Genomic DNA, 10,839 nt, shown 5'->3' on the forward strand with positions numbered 1-10,839 from the left:
TTGTCCTGACGTCAAAATGACCGGTAAAAACGCCTCGGAGCTAGGTAGGTGGTACTACGGTGTGCAGCGGCGAACACGCACTGTGTTCTCAATGATCAGACGGGAATGGTAGTAACCAGTCACAGTCCCAGCCCCAAATTCATGGTCATTAGTGTGGTCTTGTTTCTCAGCGCAATGTGTCCAGATCACCTGGGCTGGACACTGCCACGTGCTGGAAGGCAAGACATTCCTCGCGTTGGGAAAGCAACGGTGTGTTTTGGGTGAGCAAGCTCACCCGTGGGGAGGGGATACCTGAGCTGAATCCTGAGAGAGTATCCTGGATGAAAGCACCCCAGGGATTAACCAGCCTCGTGGGGGTCAGAGAGTGCACACGAGTCAGTGTGAAGCTGAGGTGGGGAAAGGCTGGGAGAGAGACAGTCCCAGGTGGCACTGGAACCTGAGACTTGAGAGAGTAAGAATCCCGAAGTTCCTTGGATCAGGCTTTTAAAAGATCAGAGCACCATTTGGAAGCTAAGCCAATGCTTTTCTTCCTTGCACAAAATGTTCACAGGCAACTACAGTGTAGATAGCACTGCTCCCACTGCTGAAAAAGAATTTGAATCTTAAACGTGTTTCAAAGAGCAAAAAGGGGTGCCTGGGTGGCTCAGTCGGTTGAGCATCTGACACTTGATTTTAGCAGGCTTGCGCTCTCTAAAGAAAGGAAGGAAGGAAGGAGGGAGGGAAGGAAGGAAGGAAGGAAGGAAGGAAGGAAGGAAGGAAGGAAGGAAGGAAGGAAGGAAGGAAGGAAGGAAGAGAAAAAGTAAAAACCATGGGGCGCCTGGCTGACTCAGTTGATAGAGCATGCAACTCTTGATTTTGGGGTTATAAATTTGAGCCCCACGTTGGGCATAGGGGTTACTTAAACCCAAACAAACAAAAAACAAAGTAAAAAACTGAAGGAAGCTGAGCGATAATCATATATACCAGGATCCCAACTCCAATGATCTGTGGCAAAGCAAACACCAATCAATCGAAAGATAACAAGCACTTACCCCTCAATGTGTTCTCTTATAAAATACATTTTGCTTTCCTTTCTGTATATACCCCTCTGAGTTTGGGATTAGGAAAAGAGTGTTGAGAAAAGCACCTAAGTAGCCTACTCATACTTACACAGATTGTGCACAGCTAAGTTCAACGTTGGATTTGCTGACCAAAAACAGCTTTGGAGGCAGACTGCTCTCCATGAAGATTCTGAAAGTAGCAGGTGCTATGAGCTCCTGGGCGGATGCCCTCATGGAAGACACAAACCCCAGATTACTGTCAAGTGATTTGTGTGATTACCATTATCTAGGACTGGATTTTTTTTTTTTTAACTCCACGGCAGATTACTTCTTTTAAGGAATCATACGTCGATCCACCATTCACAAAATGGGTAATTGAAATAGGAAAGAGAAACTCAGAGCAGAATTTGAACATCCCAGACTTTGACAGATTGGGACAATGGCTGCCTTGAAGAATGGAGTCTTACTGTTCCTGTTTCTCTCCCTTCAAGTCTTCTATTCCGACTCAAAGTCACCCTCTACCCACTGGGGCTTTGCCCATTCTCATTAGGGCCTTTTCTGCCTCCCCATTTTTGCCATTCCCCCCCGACAGCCTGTATCTTCCATTCTACCCTCTTCTTCTGTCTCTGGGTGTCAGAATAACATCATGGATGCCCTTGGCCACACCACTTACTCACTACAGGTGAATCTTCTGTCAAAGCCATATGGACAGATCCAGAGCAACTGATGTGACCAAATTAGAGACAGGAAGGTCAAATGATGACCAGTCGTGTGGGCTGATATATAGCCAATGTCCTCCAGACCCAAGACCATCAACAGCACTGGATTCCTATTGGTCCTACTCTAAGAAATTATGCCCATTTAATTCTTCCTTTGATAAACTGACAATACTATGTAAACAGGGGGATACGGCCAATGTCACCTTTGTGCTTTGAAGTAGCTTCTGTTCTTATCTCTATGTGACAGCCTCAACAATGATCCAGGGCATGTGCTCTGTAGACAAAAGGGAAGCTGCCAGCACCAGGAGCACAAGAAGACGTTTTTGGTGGCTCCTGGTGTTCTTCTCAGTCTTTGTCACTTTCCACCACTGCTATCCATCAGCCCATTTTTCTTATCCTTCTTCTCTCCTCTCTCATTCCTTTTTTCTCCCTCTTCCTTTTTTTCTTCATCCCAGCCTATTCTCTGACATTACTGAGCACACCAAAGCCACTGCAGACCCCTTCTGATGGCCCATGATTGTCATGAATGGTTCAAAAGATACCACCGATTACTAAAGATTTATACCAAGATGATGGTGTGAGGTTCCCCAGGGACCAGCTCTGAATTTCTAAATGTTTAATATTTATATATGCTCATTAAGTCCCAGGAAGGTAGTTGATATCTTTGTATAAAAACTGAAATCAGAGGCACCTGGGGTAGTTCAGTCGGTTAAGCATCTGACTCTTGATTTTGGCTCAGGTCGTGATCCCAGGGTCATGCGATCGAGCCCCGCATTGGGCGCCACGCCGACGGCATGGAGCCTGCTTGAGATTCTCTCTCCCCCTCTCTCCCTCCTTCTGCCCCTCCCCAGCCGTTCTCTCTCTCTCTCTTTCAAAATAAATAAATAAACAACAACAAAAAAACCCTGAAATCATCCTGTTTACTTCATCATGTGTTTTCGTGTCCCTATAGGGATCAACCAGGAAATTCAAAAGCGCCTTTTTTGTACCTTTTCCTTCTTTGAGTTCCCCATTCTAATTAATAGGTAAAACAGTGTTATTTGCTTGTACCTGGAGTCTTTGCTTTTGGTGCTCTGGTGCTGAGGCAAGAAATGGGCACTCAGGTGGTCCTGGTGGTAGTTGCACACTGTATATACAGAGGGCATGTATCTCACCTGCACTCCACTGGGTTATAGGATCTCCGGAGACATTTGTATCTACCTGATGAATGTCATTCATTACTTTTCATTTAAAAGACAGTATCTTTTCTTGCCACAGTTAATTTGCCAGAGAGGCAATGCCTAAGGCCAAGTTATGTTCTTAGTAGGAATTGCTCTTTTCAATTCCCCTGCATTTTTAGTAACTCCCTTGTCTATTTGGTGTCTCAAAAGAAGAACCTAGCAATGGTGACTTTTTAAAAAATACACTCATAAGGTATCATCTCTTTCCACAAATAACTGATCTAGTCTGGTTTCTAGATGAAAAGTTGCAAGACCCAGATGCAGAAAACCATGAAGCCATATTTCAACTATGAAGAAACATCTACTTCCTGCATCTGTTGAGAAATACTATAATTACAATTGCTCATAAATGCCATACTATATCTTTCTTTTGACAAATTGCAGAATTCTTGCCAAAATAAATGCCATTATCTGTATGCTTCAGGAAATTCTCCCAATTTGATGAGTGTGTGTGTGTGTGTCTGTCTGTTTGTCTATGTGTCTGTGTGTTGGGAGTAGAGGTAGGGAGGGAGTAGGTGGGGGATGGAGAGATGGTGAAACATTTCCAAAAGAATGAGAGCCCTTGGATGGCATGGATATGCATTCCTTCCTGGTAATAATTAGGTATTCAAGGAAATACAGTGTCATCATGGAAATGAAATTTCCTGTTTTAAAACTTTTCCAAGGAGCAATCCTTGAGATTCTCCCTAGAGTTGATGTGGGTCTATTTCCATTTCATAAAACCTTTCTTCGTTTCAAAGCTTTGGTTGTAAGTCAGAAATATACTCTGGTGCCTGGGTGTCTCAGTTGGTTGAGCATCTGACCCTTGATTTGGGCTCAGGTCATGATCCTGGGGTTGTGGGACTGAGTCCCAAGTTGGGCTCTGTGCTGAGCATGAAGCCTGCTTGGGATTGGGATCCTCTCTCTCACTCCCTCTGCCCCCTCCCCTGCTCTCTCTCTCTCTCTTAAAAAAAAAAATGTACTAAATAAAAACAAACTGTTTTGTATTTAATTTATTCATTTTGTTTTTTTAATTTTTTAAATGTTTATTTTTGAGAGAGAGACAGAGTGTGAACAGGGGAGGGGCAGAAAGAGAGGGAGACACAGAATCCGAAGCAGGCTCCAGGCTCTGAGCTGTCAGCACAGAGCCTGACGTGGGGCTTGAACTCATGAACTGCGAGATCATGCCCTGAGCCACCCAGGTGCCCCTTGCTTTTTATTTTTTTGAAGATTTTTTTTAAGTTTACCTATTAAAAAAAAATTTTTTTTAACATTTATTTATTACTGAGAGACAGAGCATGAGCAGGGGAGGGGCCGAGAGACAGGGAGACACAGAATCTGAAGCAGGCTCCAGGCTCTGAGCTGTCAGCACAGAGCCCAACACGGGGCTTGAACTCACAAACTGCAAGATCATGACCTGAGCTGAAGTCGGACACTTAACCGAAGGAGCCACCCAGGCGCCCCATAAGCTTACTTATTGTTAGAAAGAGTGTGTGAGTGGGGGAGGGGCAGAGAAAGGAAAAGGAAGAGAGAATCCTAAGCAGGCTCCACACTGTCAGTGGAGAACCAGACGCGGGCTCGAACCCACAAACCATGAGATCATGATCTGAGCTGAAATCAAGAGCTGGATACTTAACTGACTTAGCTGCCCAGGTGCCCCTGTTTTGTATTTAATTTAGAGAAGAGTAAAGGGAAGGGGGAAAAAAAAAAACAGTCTTTATGTAATCTCCAAAGTGTTAGGGCTTAGAGGGTTTTTCTAGTTTTATGAGAATTTGTAGTACTGATTTTCATATATCCCTGTTTTATTATCTTTTTTAATTTTCTTTTAAGTTTATTAATTTATTTTTGAGGGAGAGAACAAGTGGAGGAGGGGCAGGGAGAGAGGGGAACAGAGGATCTGAAGTGGGCTCTCAGCAGAGATCCTGATGCGGACCACGACCTGAGCCAAAGTCGGATGCTTAACCAACTGAGCTACCCAGGTGCCCCATATATACCCCTGTTTTAGAGATGAACAGATCTCTGGGGACACTGGTGCATTACAATGATGTTTCACTGTGACCCCTTTCATGTTCAAATCTGTTCTCTAAGCAAGTGACAGTTTTCGCTTTGGTTTGCTGTCCTGCGAAAAGTCAGCTCCAGTTTCCCATAAGTTTTGTGTTCATGATGAATCACTGCTTTTCCTCAGTGCAAAAGTTGTCAGCCCTCTTGATTTGGTTATACATGCTTAATGCAAAGTACCTAAATCTGTAGTCTAATCTGTACATGCTCTCCTGTTCATTGTTATTGACTGTTTTGATTATCTTGCTTGAAGAATGTTTCCTACTTTTTAAATTGATAGAAATGAAGGGTTTTTTCCCTGCTTTAAAAAAAAAAAGAAGAAGAAGAAGAAGAAGAAGGTGGCTGAGTGGCTGATATTCTCTAAGACACAAAGAGAATCTATGATGACTTTAAATGTACGATACAGGGGTGTGTGTGTGGCTCAGTCTGTTGAGCATCTGACTCTTGATTTTGGCTCAGGTCATAATCCCAGGATCATGAGATCGAGCCCCACATCAGGGGGCTTAAGATTCTCTCTCTTAAGATTCTCTCTCTCCCTCTCCCCTGCTCATGCCCTCTCTCTCTCTCTCTCTCTCTCAAATAAAAAAGATAAATTTAAAAAATGAATTAAAAAAATAAAGGCATGATGCAACATGAAAGGGGCCACTACATCCAAAACCAAAAGAAGGAAACAACAGGTTTACTTAAGCTGATAGAAACTGATCTGGAAGCACAGTGGATGTCAAGTTGGGCATAAGTTAGTAAAAATCCCAATAAATCCAAAATGCAATAACATGTCTATACTCAGCATCCTCTCCACTTTCTTCAATGTTCTTCAGTATTGACCAAATCTCTATTGAATAATTTTATTCAGATTTTTATGTCTGCGGAAAAACAGAGAGGCTATAAAAAGTCCCATGAGGAAGAAACTGGAGTATTTTAAATCTGCATGGGTAAAGACATAGGGGCAAGCAACTTAATGGTGGTCTTCCAAATTATGTTGTAAGCATGAATCTCCATGACAAACTCAGTCACTCCGGAAATACATTGTTTTCTTCCCTTCAAATTGCCTTCGACCCTGAGCCACCAACTTTCTCCTCATCTTTCCGTACACACGGTGCTTGTCTTCCTCCCCGAATTATTCGGGAGTCTTGATAGAGTCTTACGCAGATCAACCCTCTAACCCCATCCTCTGTACACCCTATGAAACCACTGATCCGTCTGTTTTCTGGGCTCTGAGACTCCATATCTATCATTCCCGGTGCGCAGTTTGCAGTCTGAGAGGCCTCTGCTGAGGCGTTAAGGGCCCAACCCACACAGCTTCCTCCACTGACACCATCTCAGGCTAAGGTGGCAGCCCCCATTAACCTTGGGACCTGCCACCATTTTCCTTTTCAGGTTGAAGAATTACAGCGTGAACCACCTGTATTCCACAATCAACATTTTGTTATATTTGTTTTTATCCCGTATCTATCCATTTATCCACAATCCACGTATTGTTTTCAATGCATTTGAAAGCAAACTTCAGATTCCAGTACACTTCTTATATTACACTTTACAGTTAGCTTCTGTTTCCAACTGAATGGAGAATGACCAGAAATCTGCCTTGAATATGAAGAGATGCACTTTTTGATAACTTGCAGATAAATTTTGAAGGGAAGCTCTGACTTCAGGGTGGTTTTAGAAATGACTCAGGTCATTTTATATTTAAAATGGGGTGAGTAAAGAATTTTTCATTGCCCCTGGTAACTTTTAACCGTGCTCAACGTTATGCTGGTGTTGAGGAAAAAAGAAGGGGCAGGGGAGGGGAGAAATACATCCAGAGTGTAGGACATCCTCCTCTTACTGCACATACTAACATTTCTTGCACAATTACCCCCGGAATATTCTCATTTTGGACTTTTTCCACACCCTAAATTTAGCAAGCTAGAATTATCTTTTAAGTACCACTTTAAGCAACCTTTTTGAAAAGAAAAATGCCAAAGAGGGGGAAATCTGCATTTCTTTGTGGTTACAATTAGAATATAATGTCCTCAAACTATTCTGCAAAGCAGCAGATTATTCCTTTATTATATGCTGAGGAGAGAGTAAAGACAGTAACCCCAGCAAATTCATTACAGGTCTGTAAGAGCAGAAGCTTCTACATTCAGACTCAGAACAAGGCAATGCATGACAGGCATCTTGTATGTTCTGGTGAGGGTGCCCACAGGATTGAATAGTTGCCTTGAATGGGTCAAGCCTGTTTCATTACTTAAGGGAATTCTACCTTTGAGTCTACTGAGGACTAAAAAAAGTCTTTAAAAAGATGTTTAAGGACTTTTTCACTTTTTAATTCCTGAAATTTGAAACACTAAAATCTTCATGTAAAATCAGGTTTTCTTAAAGCAAGGGATACCCATAGAATGCAACAGAATTTCCTGAAGTCTGGTTTGCAAAGAGAAATGCATGAAGTCAGCACAAATGAAGAGAGCAAAGTTTTGAATGAATGCTTTTTGTTCATTATAGTTTTACAGTGGGGGAAGGGCTCAGTATTGGAGAAGCAAAAGGTTTACAGCAATGAACTGTGGCTTTTTAGGAGATCAGGGGCACCTTCTGTGCTGCTTCTCATTAGGAGGCTACATACATTGTGTAGTGGAACAAAAAATGGGTTTTAAACCCAGCTCTGTCTCTAATTAGCTGGGAGACCTGGCTAATCTAAGTAATCTAAGCGTTACTTTTCTCCTCTGTAAGATGGAGATAATCATACCGCCTCCAGACTGTGGTTAAGAAGAATACATAAAAGAATGTATAACACAGGCTCAAAGTCAGATTCAAATATAAGCTATTTTTGTTTCTAAAGTAATAGGGATTTAGACCCCCAAGTAAGGGGACTAAATGAAAAGTCTGCAAGAAATAAGAAAGCTTGTGTATTTCCTCCAACAGTCCAGTAGTCCTTCATCAAGCGTTTACGATGTCACAGGTGCCACACCCAGGATTTGCTTTACTTGACTGGGCATAGCTGATAGACGATGAATATGCTGTTTGTAGAGAAGTCTGATATGGGTCCTTGTACTTAGAGCCAAATATTGAGGAATATGTATTCGAAACTCTTAAATTTATTCATCGGCCAACATATATTAACTGATAAACAAAAACCAAATGGCCCCTACTCCCAAGATGTTTATGGTCTTATGGGAGAGACAGATACTAAATAAATATAATGTATACATGTGCCAAACGTGATAAAGTATGCAGCGCCCACATAAATTAAACGTGGGGTGGGTGTTAGCGCAGGCAGGAAAGACCTCTCGGAGCAAGAGGTGTTTAAGCAGAAACCGGAAGAATGACAAGAACTGAGGAAAGACCAGACAGGAGAGCATACGTGAGAACATGGCGGCAAGACAGAGCCCGGATGATTGGGGAACGAATCCAGTGTGGTTGGAGCTCAGCAAGAGAAGAAGAGAGGTACAAGATGAGATTGAAGGGACACTGGGGCACATCCTGTAGGTCCAAGCAGCGACAGTAAGGGGTTTTAAGTTATGATAACAGGGTTTAAAGAGAAGTGACATTATTTGAGTTGAGTTTTTAAATTTTTTTGTTTAATGTTTATTTTTGAGAGAGAGAGAGACAGAGCATGAACGGGGGAGGGTCAGAGAGAGGGAGACACAGAATCGGAAGCAGGCTCCAGGCTCTGAGCCATCAGCCCAGAGCCAGACGCGGGGCTCGAACCCACGGACCGTGAGATCGTGACCTGAGCCGAAGTCAGACGCCCAACCGACTGAGCCACCCAGGCGCCCCTGAGTTGAGTTTTTAAAGGAGATGGGATGGTGGACAAGAATGGAAGCGAGAGGCCAACTGGAAGGCTACCAAAATGGATCAGGTGAGGTAAACCTGGACTGAGATGGGGCTAGCAGCAGCAAAGAAAAATGGATGAATTCAACGTACATTTTTGGAGATAAAATCAACAGAATTGCCAACAGACTGCGTGTGGGGAGGGAGGGAATAGGAAGGGTGACAGGTTTCTGGCTAAACGACTTGGTGAATGGAAGGGTCATTCAATCAGAATGAGAATATAGAAAGAAAAGTTTTCGAGGGGAAGATTCTAATTTCGGTTTAGAAATATTAAATTTACTCATGAGACATACCAATGGAAATGCTAGATAGGAATCTGAATGCATGATTTTGTTTGTTTGTTTATTTTTTTTTAATGTTTATTTTTTTGAGAGAGAGAGTGAGCAGGGGCAGAGAGACAAAGAGACAAAGAATCTCAAGCAGGCTCCAGGCTCTGAGCTATCAGCACAAAGCCCAACACAGAGCCCGACACGGGGCTCGAACTCACAAACCGTGAGATCATGACCTGAGTTGAAGTCGGAAGCTTAACTGACTGAGCCACTGAGGAGCTCCTGTTTGTTTGTTTTTTAAAGTTTATTTATTTATTTTGAGAGAGGGAGACAGAGAGAGAGAAAACGAGAGAGAAGCCCAAGCAGGCCCCACTCGGGACTTGATCTCACAACTGTGAGATCATGACGTGAGCCGAAATCAATCGGACACTTAACTGACTGAGCCCCCCAGGTGTCCCCTGAATGTACAATTCTGAAGATCAGTGGCAAGAGTGGCTACATGTTCACAGTGGGGATTGAACTTACAGGTGGGACTGAAGGCTGCAGGAAGCATGGGCTCACCTCAGGAGAGAAGGCTGGCAATGAGGAAGGGGTCTGTGACAAGCCCTGAGGCACTACAGCCTTTCAAGACCAGGAGGAAGCAGAGGATCCAGGAAAGGAGGAGTGACAGAAGGGGAAGGAGAACCAGGAGAGGTGAGCTCTGCACAAGCTGGAGAAGAGAAGGCTTTAAAGAGAGAAAGATCAAGAGTCGAATGTTCCTTAGCCATCAAACAAGAGATGTATGAAAGCGGCCGCTGGCTTTGGCAACGAGGGGACCATCGGTGGCCCGAGAGCAGTTTTGCTAGATTCGGGGTGGGTGGGTAGTGAAGGTGGAGTTGAGGGTGTTGAAAAGTCAATGAGGAGAAAGAAGCCATTCCTGCAAAACTGAAAAGAAACAAAAGTAAGTGAATCGAGTACATGTATATCAGGTTGGTCCCAGAGCCATAAAGACAGGAAAAATAGTTTTCAGGTGGCTTGACACACACTTGATTGTGATTATTCACGGGCATATCCTAAACACAAAAAAGAACAGCAAAGAAATCTTAAGTCATGTTCAATAACCTTATGTTTAGTGATAACACTTTTTAAATATCTTTATGTGTATATTTAGGATAAAGCAAATAATTGTTAATGTTTTTTGAAAATAAGATTTTCAGTGAAAGAGAAATATGTCTTATACTTCGAAAGTATAAACCTAATACCTTAATTTGAATTGGGAATATCAATATGAATTCATGATTTATTTTCTTTTTCTGAGAAGAAATATTTCAGACGTGCTGAAATATTTCCTAGATGTGTCTGCTGAGGCTGGAAACCTAAAGTCAATGTTTATTTCTTTATTTTGAGAAAGAGAGAGAGAGAGTGAGCAGGGGAGGGAAAGAGAGAGAGGGAGAGAGAATCCCAAGCAGGCTCTGCACTGTTGGCACAGAGCCTGACGTGGGGCTGGAACTCACTAACCGTGAGATCATAACCTGAGCTGAAGTAAGTGTCAGACACTTAGCTGACTGAGCCACCCAGGCATCCCCTGGAAACCTAAAATCAATAAAAACTCAGGAGGAATGGTATCCCACTGTTTGGATTATAGCCTTTACTTATTTTAAAGCTTATTTATTTTGAGGGAGAAAGAGAGTGTGCAAGCGGGAGAGGGGCAGAGAGAGAGGGGGAGAGAGAGAATCCCAAGCAGGTTCCGTGCTGTCAGCGCAGA

Source organism: Leopardus geoffroyi, chromosome B1 (genome assembly GCF_018350155.1).
Source record: "Leopardus geoffroyi isolate Oge1 chromosome B1, O.geoffroyi_Oge1_pat1.0, whole genome shotgun sequence".
Classification (NCBI taxonomy): Eukaryota; Metazoa; Chordata; class Mammalia; order Carnivora; family Felidae; genus Leopardus; species Leopardus geoffroyi.